At 46.5% G+C, this 17641-nt stretch overlaps 1 protein-coding gene and 1 long non-coding RNA gene across 2 annotated transcripts in view; one reads left to right on the forward strand and one right to left on the reverse strand.

Moving 5' to 3' along the window:
• Nucleotides 1-17641, forward strand: part of sorcs2 (sortilin-related VPS10 domain containing receptor 2) — a 1194681-nt gene that overhangs the window by 698349 nt on the left and 478691 nt on the right. The window lies entirely within an intron of this gene.
• LOC144459715 (uncharacterized) lies at nucleotides 8876-9621 on the reverse strand. Its single transcript, XR_013488538.1, has 3 exons — nucleotides 9417-9621; nucleotides 9228-9329; nucleotides 8876-9035 (listed from the first exon to the last, which is right to left on the reverse strand). It is a non-coding gene; the product is annotated as an uncharacterized LOC144459715 (long non-coding RNA).

Consider the following 17641-nt stretch of genomic DNA (forward strand, 5'->3'; position numbering starts at 1 on the left):
GCTGCTCTGCTATTAACATATTTACATCACATGGTGGCAGGAGATCATGTACTGTTTTCTCTGTTTGTAGCATGATATACTGTTGATTATATCCTGCCTTTCTCTTGGCTGCCATGTCTGCAGCCTCATTTCCCCTAGCAATAGCTGTCCCTGCTTTATCATGGCCCTTACACTTAATGACTGCTACCTGTGCTGGCGTCATCACTGCCTCCTGTAGCCTCTTCATATCTTTTTTGTGTTTAATGGGGTTTTTTGCTGCTGTTAAAAAAACAGATCTGATCCACTGTGTCATTTCCACATGGATTGCTCCTACAACATATGCAGAGTCTGTGTAGATGTTCACTCTCTTCCCTTCTGACCATTCTAGAGCTGCAAGCATTGCCTGGAGCTTAGCCAACTGCGAGGACTCTTTCTCTGTCACCCTTTCCGTGAGGACTTCCTCAAACCCTGTTTCTGTCTGTCTCACCACTGCATATGCTGCTTTCAGTCCCACAGTTGGATGCCTGAAACAGCATCCGTCTGTGAACAGTGTTTCCTCTGCGTTAGTCAGGGGCTTCGCCTGCAAATCTTCTCTCACCCTGGTGTCTTTCTGCACCTTTTCCTCACATCTGTGTGGCTCGCCCTCTCCCATGTTATCTGCCATGTTTACACCTTCATGTGTGAATGTTATGTGTGGTGCATTTAAGATCTTTTCCAGCCTCGTCTGTCTGAGTGATGTCATAGTAAATGCCGCTGAGTTTACATATGCCACTATGCTGTGCGTTGTTAGTACAGTCAGTGCGTGTCCCATCACTATGTGTGCTATTTTCTGCAAAATTTTTGCCACTCCTGCTGCATGTCGTGTGCACGGTGGGTGTCTATCCTCGGTTGGGTCTAAGGATATGCTTGCATACATCAGCACCTGTCTGCCTCCCCCTTTTTTCTGAAAAAGCACACCAGAGGTGGTGTGTGCCTTTTCAGAAATGTCAAGAAAAAACGGTAGGTTGTAGTCGGGGATGGCTAGATCAGTAACAGTAGAGAGTGCCTGTTTGAGGGAGATAAAGGAGGTTTCAGCGTCAGTGGTCCACACCAGGGGAGCAGTAAGATTGCGCATGCCCTGTGCGTTAACCATGGCACGCAAAGGATGGGTTAATTCGCCATAAGAGGCCACATAGTGCTTGCTGTACCCTATGAGGCCCAAAAATGACAACATGTCTTTCACGGTGTGTGGTTTTGGGTGATGCAGAATCGATTCTCTGTGTGACGGGGACACAGCCTTGCCCTTAGCCGACACTATGCGACCCAGGAACGAGACCTGCTGCCTACAGCATTGTAGCTTGGTTTTAGAGACTTTGAACCCTGTGTGGTGTAGGCGTAGTAAGACAGAGCGTGTGGCCTCTAGGCAGGTGGAGGGATCGGGTGCGGCCAAGAGGATGTCATCAACATACTGGATTACCACAACCAGCTGCTGTTTGAGAACCTGATTGAAAAGACCAGGTGACAGGATGAAACCCTGTGGAAGGCGGGTGTAACATAGCTGACTACCGCGATGAGTGAATGAGAAAATGTCGCGAAGGGGCGGCGCAAGAGGTAGGCAGAAAAAGGCGTTAGCAAGGTCTATACAGGAAAACCACGTATGTTCTGGTGACAGGCTAGACATGGCGGTGTATGGGTTTGGCACTGGTACTGTGGGCGTGGAGATTACTGCATTAATGCATCTGAGATCATGCGTCATGCGATATTTGCCTGCATTGTTTCTCTACAGAAAGAATGGGTGTGTTCCAGCTGGAGTTTGAGGCCTCCAACACTCCAGCCTGTAACAGACCCTCTATAGTATCTGCAATACCAGCCTCAGCCGCTGGCTTGTGACAATATTGATTCTGCCAAATTGGTGTCCAGTCATTTAAATCGAATGTAATGGGGGTGACCTGTGCACAGTAGCCCACATCGGTGGGCCCAGAAGACCAGAGAGAGTCAGGAAGTGTGTGTAACATGTGTTCTGCGTCTGGATGGTCAGTCTTTTCCCTACCATGAAACCTCTCTATCTGTCGGTGTTCCAGGATCGCCTTGTCTGTAGCTCCCTGCCTGATGCGATATGCTTTCCCAGAGGGTGAGAAATCCACCTGAGGAATTTGGGTGCGGATCCAATCAGTGAGTTGCATTAACCTCTTACACATAGGGCCCAAGTCTTTTGCCTGATGTTTTGCATGGATTGCCAGAGATATGTGAGGGGAGGCTTCTTCCTCTCCTTCATACCACTGTTGCAGTTCTGAAGCGAGGTCAACACCTGCAGCCACTTCCTCATTACCCACCAGTATACAGGACGACTGTATATCCCACCTGTTACCTTCAATTTCATTATAAAATGCCTGCTGATACATCTCATCCCCTTTTCTATCATAATAGAGTATTACATGGAAGGGATCAGGAGGAGGGGTGTAGGGATTTAATGACTGAACCCAAGGGCACCATGACTGATAGAGAGCGCAGATCCCAGGAGTTGCTGTGGTGTTTGGCTCGAGGAGGCCCCATTAGATATCTGCCCACTGTCCTTCAGCTGTGGGGGATGTGTCTGCAGATAACAACATTTGTGAAGATGAATGTACAATTGATAATGAGCAGTTCACAGTGTACCCGTTTGGGAATGTCACTATCAGTCCGTCCGGGCTGCACAGGATGGAGGCTCCACACTTTAATAACACATCTCTGCCCAAAAGGTTAACAGAACATGCCATTGAGGAAACAAATGTGTGTGGAAATGTTTGATCTGCTTGGAGTATGGTAGTGGTGAGTGGTTTTGTGAGTGGCAGATTTTCTGATTGACCCGAGAACCCAGTTAATTCAACCGCTGATGATGACATGTGAGTAGCAGACACAGGGAGGTTTAATGTGGAATACCGTGCCCCCGTGTCTAATATGAAAGGCAGTTCTTGATTCAGTACTTTCAGTCGCAGGTAGGGGTCTGCCATCCCCTCCCGTGTAGGGGTTCTTGGGCCCCGTCAATATCCTTGGGAATCTTTCCAGGTCATCAGAGGATATTGACCCTGTGGGGCGACAGTGGCATTGGGTGCTTGATGCACATAATCTTGATAACCTCCCCTGTGCGGTCCCTGATATCTGCCCCTGGGAGTTCTGTTTCCGCCACCCCTGGGAGGTCTGAGCTGCCTGCCTCGCATCCAGTGCATCCTGTCCTCCAACCACTCGGGGTCAGCATTACATGAGCAGGTCTGGTGTGGACAGCGTTCCTGCCAATGCGACAGGTCTCCACAATGGAAGCACCCCCCATCGCCCTGACCCCCTCTTGGGCCGCCACGATTTCCCCCCCTGCCTCTGAATCTTCCTGTACCACCTCGGGAGCCGCTCCAATGGGGAGGGCGAGGGTCTACCCACTCAGGGGTTGGAAAAAGATCTGGGGTAACTGTGGGTGATGGCTGAGGCTGCTGAACCATTTGATTGGTTGATTTTTTGTCTTTTTTCACATCGTTCGTTTTACGACGTCCATCCTCCAATTGAAGTTTGAGCAGCCGAACCTGTGCTGAGTCTGTGTTTTCCTTCTCTTCCGCCTGCTTAGCTCTGTGTCTTTTCATGTGGTGTGTGAGGTATTTCACCCGCTGTTCAGTGGAACAGCCAGGAAGGTCAGGGTTGTTCTCTAATGATTCTTTTACCTTCGTGGGCAGTCCGTCTAACACGGCCTTTCTGAACAGGGTGGTTTGTAGGTCACAAGACCCTGGGTGTACTCCAGCCACATCTACCCATGTGTTCTTACATCTGCTAAGGAATGTTGCGGCGTTTTTGTCAGGTTTGATGTGGAACGTGAGCGTGTGCATGGTGCCAGATGGAATGGGAAACTGTTGTCGCATGGCCCGACCGATAGCAGTGGCATGGTGGGCGAATGGCTCTTTATCCGCTAAATTAACTGTTTTTGCCAACGTCTCAAGTGCAGTTAAATCCCAGCTGGAGAGCTGTTGTCCCAGTAGCGCTCTCCAGTCCCCTAATGCTAATTTGTGACCCATGGTTTGTTTACAGAAACGCTCCATCCAGGGGCCTCCTCCCTCTAAAGGCGGGGGCATCTTATCCAGGATGCAGTGCATATCCGTAAAGGAGAAGGGTTGGTATGCCTCTCCTCCTCCTGGGGTCTTTTCCAGGAGTGGCATGGCGAATGTTTTTGGCTTGTTCTTATTTTGTCGGAGATTATAAGGAGAACGTGGACGACCTGAACGTGAGCTCGCAGCACTGTGTGGCATTGACTTCATTATTCCTGTTAGTCTTACAGCCCTCGTAACATAGTCGCCCTCAGAGTCTGACCCTGACCATCCTTGACTTTCCTCATCCTCCATCTTCTCTATCTTAGAACACTCCTCTGGTTCTTCTATCCTTTCCACATTTCTCCTTTCTCTGTTGCTTCTATCTGACCCCTCTCTTTGTGCCCTCAACTGAAACACTGCCTCTGCTAGTGGCCTCGGCTCCTCCTCCGTTGCTTCCACTTTAGGGGTGCTGGAGGAAAGAGGGCTCTGTTTCATGCTTCTCTTGTTGTCTCTGCTCTCTATGCTGCGCACATCATCCTGCATGTCCCTACTCCTGTCTACGGATCTCAGAGTCTCCTGATGCACATTCTGCGCGCCCGCCACAATACTCATCACGTCCTGTCTCAATGCCTCCACCTGTACTATTCCCTGTCTTATTTCCTTCATCACTTCCTCTTTGGCCCTCACATACTCTTCTTCCCCTATCACATCTGTATTAAGCACACCGTCTTTAATCATCAACATTGGCATTTGCATATTCTTCCCTGAATATGGTGGGGGAATTGGAGCTGTGGGTGTTTGGGGTAGCTCAGGATACAACCTATTAGAGGTGGGCTCTGGTGGGGGTGAGTCTGGATCCGGTGCAGGAGCAGACAGAGGTTGCTTATCTTTGTTTTGTTTTTTGTGACTTTTGTCTGTGTTTTTCCAATAGGCCATGGCTGTAACTGCCATCTGATGGAGCAGAGCTTGTTTGCGCTCCTTCATTTCTTTCTGATTTTTCCATTTTCTCTTTATAAATTTAGGTTCATTCTCCTTTTTAGCATGTTCTTCCAAATCATTTTGTGCTTTTACTTCTGCAGCCTGCAATTTCTTTGTGACGTTTCCCTCCTCATCATCCCCAGGCAACTCACCTTGTGCCTGTAATGCCTTCCACAGCTCATCAAACTCCCTACCAACTTCCTGTCTCCGCTTATCCTCTACTCCTGACAACAACTGTTTTCTAATTTCCCTAAACTGAGTTTTTACCAGCATGGGAGGGCAGCCTCCCTGCTCGCGACAGTCCCTGTCGAATTCGCCGATCATCACGTTTCTCTGTCCCTCTTCCGCTCTGACTTGTTTCTACCAGTAAGGTACTGCTGCACACAATAAAAAACAAAAACAAAACAAAACTGTACACAATGCTTTGTGCCACGTGACCGCTCTACAGTGCAGTCCACGCGGGCTTATTATTCAAAAAACAAAACTGTACACAATGCTTTCTGCCACGTGACCGCTCTACATTGCAGTCCACGCGGGCTTATTATTCCCCTTTTATCGCTGTGATTTCGCTGCTTAAGTTCCACCAGTTGCAGGCCGACACATCCAAGCTTCTACACCACTCTCCTAGGAGGGTGCGGGATGCCTATGGCTCGGCGACAATCGGCTTCTATCTTAAGGCAAAATTACACAGCTTCCTCTTGTTCTTCCCCACAGAACACGACCACCGCTCAGGCACTGAGAGAGCAGGAATTTGAGTCACCTCTAATAGACTCTACACAACTCTCTCGCCCCGTAAAATAGCTGGTTGTCGGTAAGCCACCCACAAAACAATATCCTCTTAAAAGACTTATTTATTTACACTCCCAATATCAGGGTGGTTCTGCGGACCATTGAATAGATGTCTCAACATGAGCGATAGTATTCAGTGTTAGGGATCACATGGAAAACGCTCCCCTGCCCGCAGAACTCTGTAACCTCTTTTTTGTGTTGTAACAATCTACACAAAGGTCTTTCAACCTCAGACAACCCGTGTCTTCAGACTATATTCTCAGCTGTCCAAGGAGCAACCTTATGGGTTCCCCCCCGAGCTTATCCACCTCCGGACACTCATCTTTTTCTTTTTTAGAGATTAGATGGAAAATCTAATCTCAGGGCTTTTCACCCGACTATGTTTCATATTTAGGAGTCAAATTTATGATTTGCTCCAGGGCCTTACACCCGACTATGTTTCATATTTAGGAGTCAAATTTATGATTTGCTCCAGGGCCTTTCACCCTGTCCTGTCGAGGTGTTGACTATGTTTTGTATTTAGGAGTCAAATTTATGATTTGCTCCAGGGCCTTTCACCCTCTGCCCCAGGGCATTTCACTTTTGTGTTTTGTTTTAATTTTATTCCTTTACATTTTAGACTAGGAGACTTTAGTACAATGACAACACAAGTTTTAGTGTTTCCAATTGCAGAACTTCGATAAAACAGGCGTCTGCTTACCTTCTTTTTAGGCCGTGGCAAGTGTTGTTATGATACTGCTGTCCTCCGCTGTTGAATGTCTTTTATCCCGTTACTCCTCCGCCTTCATCACGTCGGGGTCACCAATTGATGGACTAGGGGCTCATCCTACTCTCCAGTGTGCTATGTGTGAGCTCAGTCCTGCGTGTTCTTTAATGAAGCAATATGAGAAGATATTCGGTCTCAGTTAATGTAGTTTATTAAGCAGTAAAGGAATAAAATTACAGAGCTGTGGGTCTCAACTTCACGTCCCTGACGAACAACAAAGGTGTGTCAGTTCATGAAGTCTGACCTCCTGTCCTTTCCCTGACCCAGTATATTTGAGCGTAACAGAGTGTCATTGTGCACGCAAGGCGTTGTCCTCTTCTCACTGGCAGTTCCACTTCTTCCTTCACCACACCACGCCCCTGCCTCGTGTTAATCTGACTCCTTCCCGCTGGCGGTGGGGGCGTGGTTCCTGTTTTGAAAGACAAGAGAACAACACAACTCCCTACACGTGCTGTACCTTACCATCTGTACATCACTTTCTATTCTTTTTACCATATATGAAACTAATTATCTAAACATTGCAGTATGTGCTCCTCAGACTTCATGTCTTTTCCTCTCCTGTACTTCTCCACTTCTGCAAAGCAAACACTTTCAGATCAGCTGAAATCATCTCAGTATTCTCATTGTTTACACATCTAAAACTTATATAGTGAAACACAACTTATAGTAAAACATATAAAATCATTCTATTCCCAACAGAGGCAGGAAATCTTTTTCCTTCCAGGATGGCCTGTCACTGTCTGCGCTCCGTCCCAGACGATCGCTCGAGGGATCCCACTTCTGACACCAAATTGTTGTGGAAATTCTCTGCTGCTGGTGAATAATTAAATAGAGACTTCTGCCGGCCGACAAGGTTTTTATTTTCTTTGCAAAGAAAAGGTCAATCAGCACACGAGCGGTCAGACTGAAGAAAGACCCCAAGCAAGGGGAAAACTTAAAGATTTATACCTTAGGACTGCCTCTTACGCCTCTCTTGGGGAGAGAGAGGGAAAAAGAAAAGGAGAAAAAAGGAGGAAAACGTACACTATATCCATTTTTTCTCTACTCTCTTCTCAACATTGTTTACACACACTTCTGCACTTATTGCAAGGTATATCATCACTTTTATTTTCATGTCTCTTGCGGGATTCGAACCTATGCTGTGGCAACATCCCAATGTACCACAGCGCTTTGGACATTCCTATAGCCTACTGTAGATGGCAGCATGCACCAAAACAGTGTATTAATGGTGTATAACTGTAAACGGTAAATAACTCTCCCATCATGTTTCCCTTCCTTTTTTTGGTAAACTCAATTATTTGAGAGACTAGCACAGTACATCTGTGCAGCACAAGTGAATAAAACAAATTCCAAATTGAGCAAAGAAAATACTTTTCAAAAATCTTTGGTTGAGACAAAGAGTGTTGGGTTTTGTGAATAAATGTAAAATGATTCTGCAAGTAATTCTGGCTTTAGTTTTGAAAATCACATTCAATGGATGACACTCACACTCACTGCCGTGACTGTGTCCAGTCCTTTTATTTTTTTCCAGGCCACACTCCTTGCAGGTGTAGTGATAGTGTTCCTTTGCCAGCCTTTTCTGTGGTGGTTCGCCCCTAGCCACTAGCTCCTTATCATCCTGGGCAGCTTTATGCAGTCTCCAGGCACGTTGCCTTGGCTGAGGTGGAAGGCACGCTTGCTGGAACGGAGGAGCTTTCCGGTAAGAAGGAGCTTGCTGGTAAGAAGGAGCTTACTGGAACAGAGGAGCTTGTTGAAACGGAGGAGCTTATTGAAATGGAGGAGCTTGCTGGTAAGGAGGAGCTGGCCCAAATTGTGGAGGGAATGGGGGAGGTGGATGGAACTCGTGAGGTGGAAATGGCAGATAGAACACAGGCCTGTTTGCCGCTAGAGCACACTGGGGGGGGGAAGCCTCCCCCTCGTGGTTTTCAGGCTCCTCAAATGTCATCGCTTCATGTGCATGCTGCACAGGGGCAGCCAGAAGTGTGTTCACTGCAGGGAGTGACTCCTTGGTCAGGTGCAACTGTTTGGGAAGTACAGTGCCTTGCAGCAGCATGTCCCTGTCCTTCCTCTTATCCCTCCTAAGCAGCCTACAAGACAAACATTCATTATTTTATACATGTGAGCCTATCCCCCTAAGGTTATTACATATTTTCTAAAAGCATGCAAGTGGAGGTTTTTCTTGAGGTTAAATCTTTATATACTGTCTTGACTGTATGGGAAAGGTAAACGAAATAACACTCACCATAAAGAGACTGGTGGTGTTGTTAACCGGCACCAGAACCAAGTTGGTCTGGTCCAGGACAACCCTGCTGTCCAGCAGCTGTTTCATGTAGCTGTAGATGCTGACAATGGGCTGAGAGATGGGCATGGTTTTTCCCTTTGTGTCCTTTGGCCTGTTGCGTGCTTGCTCAAACTTTTTGGCAAGTCTGAGGAAAACACACTCACTAACCCTGTGTACTTCAGGGTCCTGGGCTGCTTGGCCGTGAGTCATGTATAGTCTGTGGGAGAGAAAGATGATATGATCTGGACTGTGAACAAGGATGTAAAGTCATGAAGAACCAGGTGACAATGTCAACAGGGATTGCAATAAAATAATTTGCACCTAATAAATGCTTTTCACAATGACAAGTGCTGTCTGTTATTCAATGATTTGTATTGAACCAAAATGATAACAAATTGTGGTCAAGCACCTCTCTGCCGCCTGCTGTCCAGGAGCAGAGCCACTCGGCTTCCTGGGTGCTCTCCACGGTCCTCCTGATGCACGTCCTTTCTTCTTAGCCTTCTGGGTGTACCTAAACGGTGAAAGACATCCATATGCTTCATTCGTTCCATAGAATGTTTGTTTAATTATGGTGTACAAAATAATTACTATTTTGTACCTTGAAAGTGCCTTGTCCATGGCATGGAGAGCTGTGTACAGGTGGACTATGTCCGCCTCCTCCTTGGCTGACGAGGCGGTGATTGTGTGGTTCAAGCCAACTAGGTAGGCTGCCAGGGCATCAACTGCCTCCCATCCCACAACGCCTCTTGAGTCACATTGGCTGGTCTGAAAAGTGATAAGTGAAAAAAAGAAAAACCAAGCAAATAAATGTACACTCTTGTTTCTAATTATGTGAGCAATGCTGATTTTACATTCATTTATCTTATTAAAATGTAACCAGATTTACTTCAGTTAAATATTATGTTTTTGAGTAAGGTGTTACAGAAAGTGTTATTGACCTCTGTGACGAGGGGTCCGGGTTCAGTTTCACCCTCCAACAACACCTGGTCTTCCACAGCACTTGGAGGATCAGGATCACCAGCCCCAAGCTCAGCTGACTGGCAGAGAGTAGCATCAGGCTCCCCCTCATCCCAGGGATCACCAGCCCCAAGATCACCTGGCATGCACACAGTGGCATCTGGCTCATCCTTGTCCTCCTCAAGCACCTGCGAGGGGATTTCAGGCATCTGCTTTGGAGCAAGCAGGTCACCTCTGTTTTTCTGGGCCAATAGATACTCCACAGCAATGCGCTCCCCTGTAACCAGTATAAACTAGGGGTGTAACGATTCATTTTTACAACGATTCAATTCATATCATTTTCCATGGTTCCGATTCGATTCAAGAACGATATTTGGCTCATCTAGAACGATACGATTCGATTCGATTCAAGGGCTAGAAATCGATTCAGTAACTTTTTTTGTTTTGCCAAAAACTGAACCAGTGTGACTGTGAAATACATACCTGAAAACTGTGGACAGTGCAGGGGAGTTTTTATTTGAAAGAGAATCAGGGATTAATTAATTTTGGATGTAAATAAGTAAACAACGATTAATGGCAAAAACATTCACCTTTTATTAAATACTATAATTATCACAAGTTCAGAACCTGCTGATCAAAAGACAAAAAAAGTGTGATCAACATTCCTCCAGGCTGAATTACAACAGAACAGTAGGTTTCCCTGCTACTTCTCTTGTAATTTTCAATCAGTATAAGAGGAGTACAATAATACACAAAAATAAAGTGCAACCTATTAGGTTGAATGGACAGTAGGTTTCCCTGCTACTTCTGTCATTTTACTCAGTATAAAAGGAGTACAATCATATACAAAAATAAAGTGCAACCTTACCTATCAGGTTGAATGGACAGTAGTTTTCCCTGCTTCTTCTCTGTCATTTTACTCAGTCAGTACACATTCAACAGACAGCCACCAACTTGTCCAGAACACCTCCTTTTTCGCAGAAACCAAAGTGTTTCCACACACTCAACTTCAAATTCGGCTTGAAAATCTCCAGCTCGTCCGCCTCCTCTTTGCTGTTAGCCATGCTTCGTTTTGTTTTGAGTCGGCACTACCGGCACATGCCGATGACGTCACACTCAGGGAGAGTGAAGCGAATTGAGCAACTTTACGATTAGAAGTGATAAAAATACGTATATAATATGTATATAACGTTGTCGTGCTTAAATACAACGCACAAATGCTTAATAATCGATACAATCGATTTTTGACCTTGTAAATCGATTTCACAGCGATATCGTCATCAGTGAGGGACAACTTGCCAAGGCTCTATCGATGCAGTTAGATTGTAGGAAAATAAATCGATGCATCGATGTAATCGATGAATCTTTACACCCCTAGTATAAACACAAAGATGAGGAAAGGACATACATACACACATCCATCTCCTACATGTATAGCACAATCTTCGCACCCAAGAAATGCATGTCCTCTGAGTAGGGGGGTGCCTAAGAAAAAGAGGAGGAGGGGATGTAATACTCTAGTCTACCAGTGTTGCTCTGAGATCTCTCTTACCAGTAGGTTTCCCGGGTGGGGTGAACTCTGGAACCAGAGCACAACCATGGACCTGCTGGCTCATGTTGTTGAGGTGAGACATCAATCGGACATCGAAGGTTCTGAGGGTTGAGGCCCCCTCCACAGCTACTGCCTCCTTGGACCGGCCAATGTTCCACCTTGATGCTCCCTCCAGCATGTACATTTGCATGTGCACTGCATTGCACCGCCAGCCTAAGAAACAAAATACTCTGTTCAGTCAACCATTATTGTAAAGTGAATACATATGAATACCCGACAGTGGTAATTGTGTTATTTTGAATAATTACAACACATTCTCTGTCATAACATAGAAAAGTACATTAAAAAAAAGACATACAATATGTTGATGATGATGCGAATGTACCTGGAATGAAAGCACACTGGTGTCGGTGAAAACTCTCCAGGGAGGAGGACCCCCTACCACACCTAAGGATGTCCAGCTCTTTGCCGTCCTTCTGGAGTGTCCCCACCTTCGTGTACAGTGCAACACCTGCAGGGTCTTGGAGGCACTCCAGGTGCTTCTGCTGCACCTCCCACACGTGGCGCATGCTGTCATGGCTCACCAGACGCAGCCCTGTGGTGTCTGTCAGCTCCCACATTGATTCCAGCAGCCCTGAAATCATGCTCCGTATCTCCGTCACTCCAGGCGTCCTCCTTCTGCAGTGCCTCTTCAGTTCCCCTGGGCTGATGGTGGCCATGAGCTGTTCCTCAGTGGGACCGTGTCCGCTGTGGCTGCTCTTCCACTCCACTCTCTTGGCCTCCTTCAGGCGTTGCACACCTCCTGGTCCCATTTGAAGATGCAGGAGGAAAGCTTGGTGCAAAAGATACCATACAGAGGGTGGTGTTCTGTAGTGAGGCCGCAGTTAAAGCGTCGCATGAAATGGAAGCTGTGCTCAGGTTGTCCCGTGACAGTTAGTTTTAGTATACATTACCATCACCAAAACATTTTTACAACACAATTAACATCCAAAGCTCACGTATATTTGATGAAGAAGCAATTTTCACCCACCTGACTGGCTGCAGCAGTCCTGGTTGACATAGATGACCTCAGTTTCAGCTTGACCAGCATTCTTGTAGCAAGTGACGATGCCTTGGCACAACTCTTCCAACCCTGCACCTTCACCCGTCATCAGAACAGAGTTCAGAACCTGGCCAAACTCGTTGCCGATGTTTGTCATCCATGCAGCACTGTCCCCGACATTGCCCCACTAAGAAGTAAACCCATTTCTTGTTTTGTTGTAATTATACATGTTCTATTTCCTATATTTTTTACTGTTGAAACCCTAACCATCTTTGTTGAATACATCTTAAGAATTCTACCATAGGTAGAGGTGATCACCCTTTCATCTCATCCAGATGGCTGAGGATGTCTTTGGAGTGGACCGTCTCAAACCATTGGGCAAGTGGAAGGGGCCTGAAGGGTGGTGGAGGAATATGGCCAGCTGCAGAGGGGATGAAGGTAGCCATCTTCATATGGCGCTCACAGTCCGAGAGGTAGAGGATGGTCTGACGTGCCCACTCCTCGCTGTGCGCTTCCTCTATCACAGACTGGAGGTAGGAGGAGCTGTTACCATTGGTCCTCGGCTTCAGGAAAGTCATACATTTCCTGTCCAGAGCCAGCTGTGTTGTGAGGACAGCGGGGAACAGGCTCCTGTGTGCCACATCCAGCTGGGAGAGCATATCCTGGCTCCATGGGCAGACCGGCTGAGAGCACTTTCTGCATCGTGGATAGTCCCCTCCCACGAGGTAATAGCGGCTATCCACATCAATCACCTCCCTGACCTTTCTGTAGATCCCAGAGCTGTTCATTTTCCAGGAACATTGTGGGCATTTAAATGGAATCCCCCACATCCTCATTGGTGCCCAGATGAACATCCTCTGCCAGTAGTACCACCCAGGCTCAGGAGGAGATGGTTTGGGCTCCAGTGGTGGGTGAAACCAGTATGCCTTGATTTTGTATTTCAGCTGGCCTGTAGGCTCATACAGGCACTTTGCAGTCCACACCTGATCCGCTTCCTGGATCACTCTACGAAATTATTCAGGAAGAAAACCTTTCCAATTAATTGAAGTTGGTTTAAGTGGAGTTGAAGTGTGGTGTGGCGTGGCAGAGCTACTTGAAGGAGGGAGCAGAGATGGCGTTGGCTTCGGTGGTAGTAGTGTTGGCTTGTGCGGTGATGGCGTTGGTTTCTGCGGTGATGGCATGATGAATGCTGAATAGTGAGCCAGTTGTATGTGGTTCAAAAGACCAACAGTACCCTGCACCTTGGCCCCACAGGTGTCACACATCTCCTCCGTATGGTGGTCAGAAAGGTGTTCGGAGAATTTTTCTCCCTCCACAAGCTTGTTGCACTTATAGCACTGCACTCCCTGTCCTGCCACTGATGCTCCTGCCTCTGTGTCTCCTCTCCCTGCCTCTGTGTTGTCTCGGACTCCCCCTGCCTCCGTGTCTCCTCTCCTTGTCTCCTCTCCTTGTCTCCGTGTCTCCTCTCCCTGTCTCCGTGCCTCCTCTCCCTACCTCCGCGCCGATTCGGACTCCCCCTGCCTCCGTGTCTCCTCTCCTTGTCTCTGTGTCTCCTCTCCCTGCCTCCGTGTCTCCTCTCCCTGTCTCTGTGTCTCCTCTCCCTACCTCCGTGCCGACTCGGACTCGCCCTGCCTCCGTCTCTACTTCTCCTGCCTCACTGGAGCTAGCGCCTGATGACAGATCTGCTGGCTAGGGGGGGGAGTACAAAAAGAGGGCCATGCTACATGCAACTAAGAATCCTACACTACTAGTTTTCTCCAGAATTGTGCAGATATATATTGTTCAATAAATAAATCCACCTGCTACAGTGACTCATCATGACTTAGTAAATAATTTCACCTACCTTGTGGAACCCACAAGAGCACCGGAGGCTTCTCCCAAACAGATCCTTTGTATGGCTCTGCAGGGGGCAAGCATCTTTTTTTTTCTCCAAGGCCTTTTTCCATTTCTTGGCCCCTGGCCGTTTGCCAGTTGAGAAATGGAATTTGCCCTGGGCATATTTTATACAGATGTCCTTCCAGTAACTGTCTGGTTTTCCTGTCTTAGTCATCTGCAAACATTAAAAATAAAACAAGTTAATGTCAAGCTAGGCTATGTGTACAGACAGACAGACAGACAGACAGACATTCCTATAGCCTACTTCAGTAGGTGGCAGCATGCACCAAAACAAAACCGTGTGGGGAGATCTTTATGTCATAAATAACATAAGCATGAAAACATGTTCACCACATTAACACATCATCCCTTTAAACGAAATCAAGATACTAAGATAAAACTTAGCTGAAACTAAAGCAACAGGCCTGTAACCAGACTCCATTAGGATAGCGGAGGAAACTATACATGTATGTATAGCCATAGGCAGCAGCATGTCGGTATGTATGTATGTATGTATATGTAGGTACATAATGTATGTATGTATGTGTGTAGGTATGTTTTGCATTACTGTTTTATTATTGTTGTGAACCACTTTGTAAATGTATGTTTTAAAAGGTGCTATATAAATAAAGTTATTATTATTATTATTAGTAGTAGTATTATTATCATTATCATTATTATTATTATTACACAGACAGATGTAAAAATACTATTCCACTGACGAAAAATTAAACTTGGCACAATTAAGCATGTTTAATACACCTGGACACATCTGTCTGCTCTGCTCAAACACATAACCAGGCTCCATTACTGGAGGGGAGAAAACACCACAGATAGCCGATAAATTACTATTCCACTGACGGACAATGAAACTTGGCACAATTCTTTCATATCTTAAGGCTTTTCCCGAGAAATCAGCTGTTAGGACCTCGGAGGCAGTCCAGAAACTAGTGGAGGCAGATGGTTCTCCCTGGCACCACAAGACGATTCACTCCTGGGTGTGGATGCATTTGCACATGCGCCATGGCCAAGAAAGCTGCTTAACACCTTTTTGCCCCTCTGTCTCATTCCTCCCCTGTTGGAGAGAGTGAGTCAGGAGCAGTTGGTGGTCATTCTGGTAGCCCCAGGTCATCACTCGATCCTGTGGTATGCAGTAATGCATAAAATAGTGGCGGCCCAGCCCTGGACCATTCCCCAGTTTTGGGGAGCTCTGTCTCAGGAGGTGGGTATGATAGGCGTGTTGCCCACTCTGAGTCAATCTCTCCAGGCTCCAGGCCTCTGTCATGTGCAGTTGGCTCTTTCCTTTCCTTTTAGTGGTGTCTGTTGAATAAACGGCTGTCAGGCCATAATTAAATGAATGTAGCAGCCATCTCTTCCTGTCACAAGGGTTTTGGCAGACTGGTCTTAGCCCACCCTCTGGTGAAGCAGTTCTTGTAGGGAGTCAGGAGAGTGATGCATGCCTCCCCCAATATGGGAAGTGTCATTGGTGCTGGAGACCCTGGTGAAGGATCCCTTTGATCCTCTGCGACGCTCCTCTCTGAAGGCGTTGTCATCCAATACAGCTTTGCTGCTTGCACTGACCTCAGCTAATGAGTGTGTGAACTAACCGCTCTGTCAGTGCACTCTGGCTGCTTGCTGCTTCATGATGACCGGTGGGGCTACTCTCAGACCAAATCCCTCCTTTGTTCCCAAGAACATAAGGAGTTCTTTCAAGTCAAGAATAAGAGTCATATGCTTTTTATGTTCCACCCCATGAGGGGGACAGGGAGGCAAAATTGCTCTTGCTCTCCCCAGTTAATGCCGTGGCATATTATATTATGTTGAATGCACAGCCCCACTCAACAGTTGTTTATGTGCTTTGGTGATGGTGTGGCTAGTTTGATCCTCAGCTTCACTGTTCTTGCTTGAACACAGACAGATCAGAGTAGCCAAGGACAAAGCCTGCACCACCACAACCAACTTTGCTCCGCATGATGCCTCTCTGTCCTCACAACATCACAACAACTTGGAAAGTGTAGTGGGCTAAGCTACTAGTTACTCTAATATTAAATGAAGCTTCACTACATCAAAGCTATCACCCTCAGAAATGTAGCAAGCTAAGCTACAGCAAAATGAACGTAACTAGTGCAACTACATCCAAGCTTTTTACTAAATTGAACCAACTTCGTGCCAAGTCAGTGTTATTTTACTGATCAATAAAACTGTCAGTCAAACAGATAGGCAGGCAAAAAAGTTAAGTTCAGTTGTTTATTGAACAGTGAGCTGCGTTAACTCCCAACACGACTCAAACCACAACAGCAAGAATGAAGACCTGTTTCAAACAGTCACATGGTCAAAAACGTACATGCGTGTATGTATGTGTATGTACACTGCAAAAACTCAAAATCTTACCAAGAATATTTATTTCTAGTCAAAATGTCTCATTTCTAGTCAAAACAAATCTCATTCCACTTGAAATAAGACCTCTGTCACGATTACAGCTGAGAGTGGGACCCAAAAGCGAGACTCAGAGACAGGAATCAGTTGAAGGTGTTTTAATTAGTGCTGTAGTTAGGACTCCGGGTGGAGCGGTGAAGCCGGTGATTGCTGCGGCCGTGAGATCCAGGAAGTTGCCCGTGAGGTGTGCGAAGAGACCGTGGTGAGGCTGTGCAGTGAGACAAGGTGGTGAGGCAGGGCGGTGAGGTGAGGCAGTGAGGCAGGTCAGTGGGGCATGGTGGAGGACGGGAGCGGATCCAGCTGGCACAGGCAGGATGCAGGCAAGCGAGGAGGATTCCTGGGCCCGTATTTATCAAGCTTCTTAGAATTACTCCTAAGAGCACTGCTAAGAGTCGACTTATGACTAAAAAAAATTCTTCGCTGAAAGCTGCACTTAAAAGTTAGTTATCAAGCATCCTACTCATACTTTTAGTGAAGTGTAGGACTGAATCTTAAGTGTTGGTCTCAGAGCTGAATCACGACAGTACTATGTGCCATAAACAGAATTTTAGGTGACGTCACTTCCAAGTCCATAGAAATGACCAATCACTGAAGGGAATCCCTTATCTATACTTCATCTTAATGACATACAACACTCATTATGCTTCAGCTAAACCCTCTAAGCAAATGACCATGTTGAATTGAAATTAGTTTATCATGTTAAATGTCCAAAATTGTATGAAATTGCTCCAATGCGTTAAACCAATCTTTGTGCATAATCACACAGCCTGATATGCCCTGGCAAACACAGTGGGACTGCTGTACAGACCGTTGGTCTTTCTTACCCTAACCCTGGTTATTTTCTGAAAGCACAGAGCAAAGAAATGTCTTTTTTTCTCCTCCGGTCTGCTGTCAGCAGGAGCGATGGCTGCAGCGGGGATTTCAGCACCATGGACAGCGCGTGTAAAAAGACTTGGCAAGC

This window comes from Epinephelus lanceolatus, chromosome 22, assembly GCF_041903045.1.
Source record: "Epinephelus lanceolatus isolate andai-2023 chromosome 22, ASM4190304v1, whole genome shotgun sequence".
NCBI lineage: Eukaryota > Metazoa > Chordata > Actinopteri > Perciformes > Serranidae > Epinephelus > Epinephelus lanceolatus.